Below are 10934 nucleotides of genomic sequence, written 5' to 3'. Positions count from 1 at the left end.
TGAGCATAATTAAGAAGTAGAAGATAAAACAGGGAAGAAAATCAACAAGTGGTCCAAAATTAAAACATCCAATAAAATATTAGAAAAGCTGAAGTTGTTTTAAAAAGCAATCATATTGGCAGGGAGGCAGCCAGACCACAAAGAGTCTGTGAAGAAAGTGGCAGACAGGATTGACAGAGCATGGAACAAGTGAATTAATTGCCTCAGAGTTCAGTACAAAAGTCACAAAACACTGATCAGGGTGTTATTTTATTTTATTTTAACGAGAATATGTGCTTAAAAAAAAAGAACTGGTATAATTAATTTCTATGAAACTCCAAACCCAAAACTTACAGTATCTTCTAGCTTACAGAAGTCTATTAAGGCACTGATCATTCTTTTGGTGTAGGCTGTCACTTGGAATAGCTCAAATCAGGACAATAATTAACTAATCTCCATTCCTACAGCTTCCCAACCACACACACCATCTCCTTAGTCATGAAAAAAGGCAAGAAATTCTATGAAGAGTTTGTGATATATTGCATTGCAGTCATCAGGAGACAAATGGAGTAATAACATGAATTTATACCAATTAATTGTGCCCTGAAATGGAGAACAGGGTACTAGGGAAAAGTTCAAAACTGTCACATGCAGCCAGCAATGGAATGTAAGATACTGCCCATATTCGCACAGAGATGGAGTTCTGGTTGAAACAGGTGAACAATATCTGATTATTACAGTACAAATATTCCTCTTTTTTATTTGCTCATGTCCATCAACATTCACAATCCTCTATGTAACAAAGCTGAGTGTCAACATCCAAAGAGAAGATGGAAAAAAAAGTGAAGATTTCAGACTATTTTAAACCCAAGGCAGCTCTCTACTTTTATGTTTATGTTTTTATACTGCTAAGTGCTGAGAAACTTCGGGGTTTGGACAAAGAAGCCAGGCCTGCATCATCTACATGGTTGACTCCTCTCTCTAGGCAGTAAAAGCTGAAGATTCAGCACATGGTTGTGTCTGACACTGTATCACACTGATTTGGTCTCAGAAAACAAGGTGATGAACACGAAGACAAAAGCCAGAAACATGTTGCATTCCATAAAAATTTTTTTTGGTTAAAGATTGTCACTGTCTCATAAGCTCTGCAAACCACCGAGTCTTTCAAAAGCAAATAAATCTAACAACTTTAAGCTGAGCTCTTCAAGATGTTTACAGTCCGCGTTATCCCACCACATAATGTCAGCAGGTAAGAGACATAAGAGCTCCAAACCTCTCTCCAGCAGTGGTCAGCACTGCATGATGAAGAAAAGGACTAAAGAAACATGATGGTTTGGTTTTTTTTTTTCAGTAAACCATTCCAGCTTATGGCAATTACTGTTTTACAGCCTTCAGTTAAAGGTTCTCCATCAGTATAATAATTAGCCACCTATGAACTCATCTTTTATGAATTTATCCAATCCCTCATTGAACTTCATAAAAAATAAAGATCAAGAAGTTAGTGATTTAATTTCTAGATCATGAGCATGGAATTATCTAAAAGCAAAAGGGAAATAACTATTTTCCATTTCTATAATGATTCATAGTGACATTTAAAGGAAAATGGCTTAAATTAAAAATCAAGGCAATATTTATATTTTCATATGTCAAAAATATTTGCATTCAAATAAGACAATTTAGTCTTCTTAGATCCATCTCAAAAATAACTGTAGCAACATTTTTCAAGCGCAAAAAGTAAAACTCCATAAATATCTATAAAAATAACACAATTAAGATAAATGTAGAATTAATGACTCTAGAATTACTAATTTACTGGCACATTTCCAAAGCACTAAGTCACCCTCTCACCACAAGATTTGGGAAATAAGTGATAAAAATAAGATTTTCCTGACAAAACTCTTTTTTTATATATATAGCAAGAAACTAAAATACAAACCAGTCTTTTTTAATTACAGATTTTATTCTAGTTTGCTCAGTGCATGAAGGAGGACAAAATCTCTTTGTGCTAACCACAAAGGGTACCAAAGCTGAAAACCCTATTGTGGAAAGCAAGTGAGGCATCAACTAGCAAATAAAGATGTTTACCAGAGTTCTCCCTTAAACGTCTCCCCAAAGATTTACCAGTCAAAGTGCTTTCAAATGCTGTCTCATCCTTACACTTTTTTTTTTTTTTTTCCTGACACGTAAGTTGTCCTGAAATCCTTTAGGGGAAATTGTAGCCTATAGCTCTTGCTATCATAAATCTGGGAAGGGTGATGTGAAGATAGATGAAATCCCTAAGTGCATTTTTCAGCAGCATACTTGCTTCTCCTATTCCAGCTTGATTTTACAACAAAGGCTCACAGGTACAGAGCAGTTATTTCTTTTTTTCTCGCATATAATGTTTCTGTTGGATTTTTTCATCACACTGAAATGACCCATCACAAATACAGAGCATGCCATTTTTCTATAACATAGTATTTCTCTAGTGCTTTGTGCAACAATGATTGCTGTAATTTAACCTTTATAATAAAAAACGTATTAATCAATACAACTTCAATTTATAGGATAAGTTTGGAACTGTTTATTTCTTCCATGAAACACCTTTCTTGTTGTGATTTACTGAAACAGTTTGCCCCCCTAGAGTACTTGCACAACACTACACAAGATTTGCTGTGCCAGCTTATCTTGTGTTGTTTTGTTGCTTTTTTCTGAAGCTCTAGAGATTCAGGCTTGTAACTTGAAACTTTTTTTTTTTTTATCAGACACCTACAGTTTGAGCTAAAGAGCTCAGCTCTCCACAGCTAGCATAGCTGGGAAATTGATTCTCTACAAATGGGCTGGAAAAGGAGATGTTGACCTGCTTGCATGGGATGCAGCAACCAAAAAAGATGAAGCACAGTAGCATACATCAGACCTGAAGCCTCTCATTTACACACGAGATTGGACAATTTCCTTAAACAGCTGTGCAGAGACCACACAGCTCATTCCTGTCTCCTATTCTCCTTCCTGGGCTGTGCTGCTGCAATTACTTTTCATCTAATGCAATGCACAAATTTAAATTAATCTAATAAAATCAAAGTCTCTTACGTTTTTGTTTGGAGATTTCTGGACTGGATAATATTTTGGTCTTATTCCCTGCCTATCCTGCACAGCAACACAAACTTTTTCTACAGCACAATGGGGGGAAAGGAAAAGTAGGGGGGAAAGGAAAAGTAACAGAGAAAGGAGAAGGGAACAAGCACCTGCAGAAGTTGATGAGATTTCTTTTTGAAGAACCAGGGCCAACTTGCAAGCACATCAAAGTACAGGCTGGGGCAATTCAGAAGCCTAATGCTTCAAAGAAAACTTTTAAAGAAAAAACAAACAAAACAAAACAAAAAAGAAGCAAAACACAGAAGTCAAATAGCCTCAAGAAAGTTGGGAGTGAGGAGGATGAAAGGGGTATCTGCCTTCAGTTCCCTGTGTAGGAGGCTCCTCTCCCCTCGTGGGGCTCCGGCAGCTCAGGCTAAGCCAACACCTGCCCTGGCGCTACACGCTCTGCCAGCTCACCACAAATGAGGAGCAGATTGAAGAGTTAATGCTCTTAAAAACACGAATGAATTCTCTTTACACCTCTTCTCAGTGCAATGCTTCTGAGCACTTCAAAATGAAGAATCATGCAATGATGATAGTCTATCTCCTACTCAAAATATTGATAAATGGCCATTCATTAAATCCCTCCAGCAAAGCTATTAACAGGCTCCTCCTTACTATTGCTCCCAGTGCTCCCTCATGCTCCACAGACCCAACGCGGGACTCTGCACCATTTGTGTAATGAGAAAAGCAGGCAGCAGCTGGAAAAACCCCTCTGTTCAAATGCAGGTTACGCCAAATTGAGCATTCTCTTTAAGAAGAGACCTTTTTTCATTATCTAAGCATTACATTGAATGTACACAAGGTTTTGGAAAACAGGACAATGTTACACGAGCAGCAAGCAAACTACAGTGCTTTTTCTCAAGAAATAAGTATCAGTAAATACTCTAAAAGTGAGCTGACTGACCATTTTTCATTACTTTTAAAATTACATAGAAGAACCAATATTTATAAAATTTGAGAACAACTCTTATAATTCCAAAAATAGATGTAATGACATGTTTACAATATGAAATAAGAATTATGATTGAAAATTGATAGGTGACAGTTATGCAAGTGGAATTAAATTTCAATTATAACACATTACTATTTGAAGTGACTAATTTAAATCACATATTAAACAGCAAGTTGGACAATATGACTACTTTTGTTAAAATAATTAATGTTAAGATATTAAAATATGCTAATACTCTAAAACAGTGGTAAGAAAGAAGGATACATGAGGCTAATTTAGCCTACTTCATTCTTCAAAGACTATTTTATTGTTTTCTTCCTGCTGTGTGGAAAGCCTTTTTCTGTTGAGGGCAAATACTGAGTGTCACATATTTTGCTATGAAATCTAATAGAAGAATTATTCTGTGAAGTGGCTGGTTTGATTTTTCTGTCTGCTTTTACAGATAAGTGTTCGATATTCAGATGCACTATCTTTAAATACTTTTCACTTCTTTCCTCAGCACTGAAGATGAAACCATCATAATTGTCTCCAGCAGCAAATGTTTTTAAGTTTTCTCTACAAGTCTTTACTTTCCTCCCTTTTTACTTAAGAACATTTTTTCTTTTTTCTAAATTTGAACTTACAACAGAAATTTACTGTCTTTCTTAAGACTAGCTAGGTTGTGGGGACATTCGATTGTTTTTTGAGTTTTTTTAAAGCATACAAATGTGCCAGTCTTAAAGGCAGACAAAATTCAAAGAGTGGTTCAAGTTGCTCCATTGTCTGTAGCTATCTATTTCAAGCTGTACCAAGACAATGAAAGTTCCAAATCTGCAGAGCCATAAAAGCATGCATTTAACTAACAGTAGTTTCACGACACTGCATATCCCTGAATGTCCTACATCTGATCAACATGAGCTACTGCTCCTTCCACAAAAAATGTACCTACTCAGAGAACAAAGAGAAAACTCATTCTGAGCAGAGGCAAAAAAAAAGTTCTACACACTCAACAAAAGCAACCCTTAAGTTCCCCAGTAAAGAAAAATATTTGCTGTGCCTTTAAATATTCTTCAAATTATGACTATTAAGGTCATGTATTATGCTACTGATAAAGCTTCTAATGTGTCAGAACTGAACTTTATCACTTACATATGGAGACCAGTAGAACTGTGAGCAAAATTCAAATAATACCAAAATTAACTAGCAGCAGTTATCGTTAAAATACTAAATGTGAATACAAAAATATGGCTGAAAACCTTTAATTTGTTGGGAGTAATTAACACAATTGTAGCCATTTCCCCTTTATTCATTGTCTTTATTCTGCCATTTTAAACTATTTATAGTGACATTAGGTTCATTCACCATAATTTATTTCCACCCACAACAATTTATAATTTTTTCCTTCAGTAATTTTATAAGCTTAATGTTTTTTTTCATTTCCATCTGCTGATAAAAAAACTACCTGTCTTATTGTATTAAAAAACAAAACAAAACTAAAAACAAAATAGAACAAAAAGCAGGAGTCAGAAATGTACCTATTGAGCAGCACAATTTTAAAGAATGCATGTTTACATTCATTTCTCTTCCTTCTAATTCTGCAGGTGTTTATTATACACTTAGAAACAGTTAGCCTAGCAAAGCAATAAGTTTTGACACTTAAGGTTTTTCTATCTTCTATTATATTATATGAATGTGAAATACGAATTATTATTTGCTTCTCTTTTCAAGAAGGCCATTCCCAATCTAGCCTTGATCAAAATGATGGAAAATCAGAATAAAATTACAATGTAGTGAAATACAATGTAATAAAACACAGAGCAGACAAAGACTGTACATTTAAAAGAGTGTAAAAAAACAAACAAAAAAAAAAACAGTTCAAAATTCACCTGGAATATTCTTCACTGTTGCCTCATTTTTTCTTTAGGCACTATGGGAAGCCACTTTTTTTAACTTCCAACTGAAGAACATAAAATCTGAGTACTAAATCCTACTACTCTTGTCCTCAACCTCAACTTCCCCAATTAAAAAGGTTTCATAAAAACTCTCCAGTGTGCAGGAACGTAATCTGAAGATTACATTCCAGCAATTCTTAATTCACAGATCATATATTATGAAATATAAGGTAGGAAATGATGCAGACTGCTATTATTTTAAAATCCCTTTTAAAACAATAGTGAAAGTAACATCAGATTATTTTATACATAATGATGTTTGCATCAGGGCTATCTGGCTGTAAGAGCAGAGAATACACAATCACCCTAACACACTGCCAATGTCCTGTGGCATATGACATTTGATATATTTGATTTTTGATATAAAAGATTATTATATTGCTGGGAAGTGTCCTGAGCTGCAAGGTGCACAAAAGATCCAAAGCTTTGCAGGTGCTCTAAGTGTTAAGACAACACAATGGTTACCCATGTTCAGCTCAACAACCAACTTAGATCACCCTGCAGATTAGTAGTTCGATTTAGAGTTAAATGCCCCTTCAATCTAATAAGTGTGTTACACATGCTTTAAATATAACATTAATTCAAGTCAGACTTTGTTTAAATTTAACTGAGTAAAAGCATTTTATCTAATTTCACAGATATACTCTGCCTATATTCAGAACTCTACCTGCTTTGGTAACAGCTGCACACACAATACCAAAGAACAGCTCAGTGGTACTAAGAAACATATCTAAGACAACTCAACAGAAAGATAAATTTCTTAGTTGTTGGCTTTTGAGGGGTTTTTTAATGTTTTGGTTTAAATCCTTCATCAGGTTTCATTTTCCATATATCTTAGCACAATAATTTTTTGTCTCTCATGCCCTCTCATCCATTTAATAAACCTCCCACAGTTTATTCAGGTTCATTTTGTATCACCCCTAGTGCTCTTTTACTGCATTATGTTCTCCAGCCCTTTCTTATGATTGAGATTTCCCTGCCTCCATGACCATGACACCATTCTACTGATATTTGCTTGGATATATGTGGATGCAGTACATGTAGTATAATATTTTACTTACATATACATGTATTTATATATGCAAATAAAATATGCAAGTTGCATCTGTTGATATTACATATATAAACCTCAAAACACCTGTGTGTAGAAACATACCCATGGGTACATCCATCCACATACTAAAATGTGCAAACCAGATGTGTATCTGAATAAGCACCAATATTTCCAATTCATACATAACACTTTTTTAACTGTGCATAAACAGTATCATCCTAATAGTACCTTAAAACGGCTTAAAAGACCAGTGTAAAATTCATTGGTGGGGAAAAAAAAATAATTCCATTTCCCTTCATTGCAAATGTTTGTTAAATATAAATGCTGACACTCTGCTGCTTGGAAGAATGTTTGTCTGCATGTGGAATATAATGATAAAAAGCTTTAAACTCCCAGGTTTCTCCAGACAAACCCCACTGGCTTACTGATGCATGAATGCACTGAAATTGAATTACTGTACAACAGCAATTACTTTTCACAGTACAGTTATAATGAGAATCAGTTTCAAATGAATACCAGGTAGCTACAGTAGGAAAAGTTAATATAAAAAAAAAAAAAAAATTCCACTGCAGAAGTGGTAGTTGCCTCAAAGCAAAAATAATCCTTAACACTTGATTTACCATCTTACAAGTAAAGCAACACTCATTTTTACAGGATTCTCTAGTAAAGAAACACTAATGAAAACAGAAATTTAACTGCATAGCTGAAGTTTTAACAATAGCTTTTATAATGTTCCCTAATAAACTGTTTATCTTTAATTTTGGTTTGTTTTTCACCTCCCTTTATCTTTGATTTTTTTCCTATTACACCATTAACTAGGAAAAGTAAAAGCACCAAATGAATAGTTTTATTTTCATTTCTTTTTCACTATCAAGTCCGTTGCAGTCATCATTTTTCACTGAGCACTGTCATGGTGCTCTATTCCTCCTCAGCTTTAAATGAGTGGAGTTGCTAGAAGTATCACAAAACCCTCTAGAAAGGTTTAAAAATCACAGCTTACTTTAAGACTGATCAAGAACATTTTCTATGAGTGATACCACTGGAAATCCAGGAAAAGCAACCAAAGCAATACCACAAGTGACAGCAGACTAAGCAAGGCTCTCAAAGGGGTTATTTGGGTTTGGCTGTAAAACTAAACTCACTGCTGAACACCGCAGGGAACATTTCCACTCATGCTACCTTATGGGCAGTAACGTTTTTCCCAACCTGAATGGCACAGTCTTCAAGGCAAATGGATACATCTACGTTTGTCACAGCTAGAAACAAAGCATCCGTGACACCGAATCACCACCACTCTTGAGTGGTCTTAACTTCAAACATGTCACAAAGATTTCAAAATCTGAAGTTGCCTCTCTGAAATTCATTGTCAAGTAGGGCAATATTGGGAAGGAAATAGTTAACAGGAATATCCTGACATAAATCTAAGGTAAATAGCGAACACTAGGAAGAGAAAAAAGTTGCTTGCAAGGGTTTCCATCAGTAAGTAGATGACAAAAGGTTATATAATTGGTCTAGCACTTTGAGTTTTCCATTTATTTTACATATCTGACAGCACAAAAATAGGACATTCTGTGATAGGATAATTGCATACTGAAGGGTAATTCAAACAGTGGATGAATATGATGAAAATCACACTGAATCAACTAATAACTATGAAAAGTGATGAGATAGAAAGATAAAAATTCAGCCAGACTAAAAAGGGGAAGGGGGGGGGGGGAGGGAGGAGATAGTTCAAATATGATTAGTTGCTTTAAACAAGTTAATGTGTTTGAAAGCATAAAGCAAAACAAAAAATCTGAGGGCCTTTTGAAGCCATCCTATTTCTATATTCCCAAGTCTTACCTTGTAGGCCTTTTCTACAAATTAATTGTATATACTCTGGCTTTTTAATGGTTGTCTCACATTGCTACATCTGAAAAAGTATATTGATATGTTTTATCTAAAATGTGTTTTAATTTAAACCATGGGTTTTGGTGTCTACTTGAAGCTAATTCAAAGAGCAACACAGGGTAACCATTCGGGGTAACATCAGAACGTGTTTTCTGAGGTTTTAAATGTTTGCAATGGTCACCACATTATTTCAAGGGTAAAGATATTTTGTAAGCTGCTCTCCCCTTGGAACTTACCCCAATATCACCGCCAGCATAACTAAAATATTATTCTGAATTCTAGGTTTCAGAGTTCTTGGTACACATTTCCACCAAAAGCTTATGTCAAAATTCTATTATCTTAGCACCAAGGTGATGCAGTATTACTTTGTCTTAGTATGAGGAAGAGGTCTTAGTAGTTACAGAGCTCATATGGACCTATCTCACCTCTCCGGATATGAGGCAAAAATTCACAGTGATGTACCAGAGATGGAACTTGTGCAAAACCTGCACCATACCACAGGATTTTATTCTTATCAGGACATGAAATACTTAGCACTACTTATTACCAAAACATAATAGGTCACCTGCTACATCTCTAGCAACCCAGATGAACCACAGACCCTGTCCAAACTGATCTATTAGCTTCCTTTCCAAAGATGGAAACCTTCCAAAGAAGCCTCTGGATGTCAATCAGTTTTTCCAGCACCAAATCCCTTTCATACAATACTGTATGTGTAATTTAGCTTCACAGAATTTAGGCTTATTTTTAAGCCACCAGAGCATGGTGACCTACATTGGTCTTTTTTTTTCCTCCTTAAACAAAAACACCATCTGTATGGAGATGCTAAACCCGTTCTAAACACACAGGTAATTCACTACAAAGCTCTAACTGAGAAACAAACTGCTCTTCCCAAGAGCACTCCACACTGAGGGCACAAAGCTGCACTTCCCTTGTGTGTAGCTTCCCAGTCACTTCCTGCACTAAACAAGCCCTACTCTGAAACTTCTTTTTTCACATTGTAAGAATCTCAGGGCAGCACTTTTCTGTGCTAAGAAACAAGGAAAATACACACACAACCCTGCCCAAAGTCAATATTCTGCAGACTTCTGGAAGCTGCTGCACACATCTTACAGTGCAGTTTTCCTCTGAAAAAATAGACTGTAAATATAGCATTGCAGGGTTCCATGTTTATTGTCTTTCTCTGCTTCCTTGCCAAGTGTGCTCAGTTTACAAGCTGAAATATGTTTAACTTCTCTGCCAGCCCAGAAAATTTAACTTTTAAAATGTTGACATATTCCTTCCTCCTTTTTACACCATAATAAAAAATGAAAGGCTGAAGACAACACTGTGTCTACAGTTACACAAATAGAATTCCTGTCCTTGGGTGATGCCTTCAGCTGGAAAAAAAAAAAACAAACACAAAAACACAACAACAACAAAAAACAACAAAAAACACAACCCAAAAACCAAACACCACCAACAACAGCAAACAACAGACACCTTCAACTCCACTGAGCAAATAAATCTGACTGAAAAAGAGAGATCATGGTAAATGTAATCACCATAATCACCTGGTAGTTTGTTCATATAGTTGATGTAACAGGAACTATTGTTACAGGCAGTCACCTGAATTTCTAGCAAAGAATCATGCAAAATTAAAACTACAACAGGAAGACTTATTATTCAGGGCATGCATGTTACAATTAACTCCAATGTAGTAAAACACAGAACTCAGAAATTTTTTTTTATGGTAAATCTAATCTAATAGCATGACAAAGTTACTACAAAAGAAGGATTAGAATGGAGAGTTAAAAAAACCAAAACCAATACAAAATTTAGAGATGAACAGATAGCTCAATGTAGTTACTTAATGATCATTAATAAGGCCCCTTCAAAGTGATGCAGGACTTACCACAATTAGAGGAATTTTGCATTTAGGCCTGAGGCATCTACGGCCTTTTGATTTGAACTAAAGGATGGTTACTGACCTCAGAAGATTCCCAACACTATTTTTATAATAGTGAGCGGT

The 10934-nt window shown here is 35.4% G+C and overlaps 1 protein-coding gene across 1 annotated transcript in view; it reads right to left on the bottom strand.

Annotated features, from left to right (window-relative positions):
- The window catches only part of CACNA2D3 (calcium channel, voltage-dependent, alpha 2/delta subunit 3), a 366879-nt gene that overhangs the window by 279504 nt on the left and 76441 nt on the right, over nucleotides 1–10934 (bottom strand). The gene's annotated exons all lie outside the window — the stretch shown is intronic.

The sequence above is a fragment of the Chaetura pelagica genome, unplaced genomic scaffold, assembly GCF_000747805.2.
Source record: "Chaetura pelagica isolate M959 unplaced genomic scaffold, ChaPel_1.0 scaffold630, whole genome shotgun sequence".
Lineage (NCBI taxonomy): Eukaryota > Metazoa > Chordata > Aves > Apodiformes > Apodidae > Chaetura > Chaetura pelagica.
The sequence above is the reverse complement of the archived record's forward strand: the minus strand, read 5'-3'. Positions and strand labels throughout refer to the sequence as shown.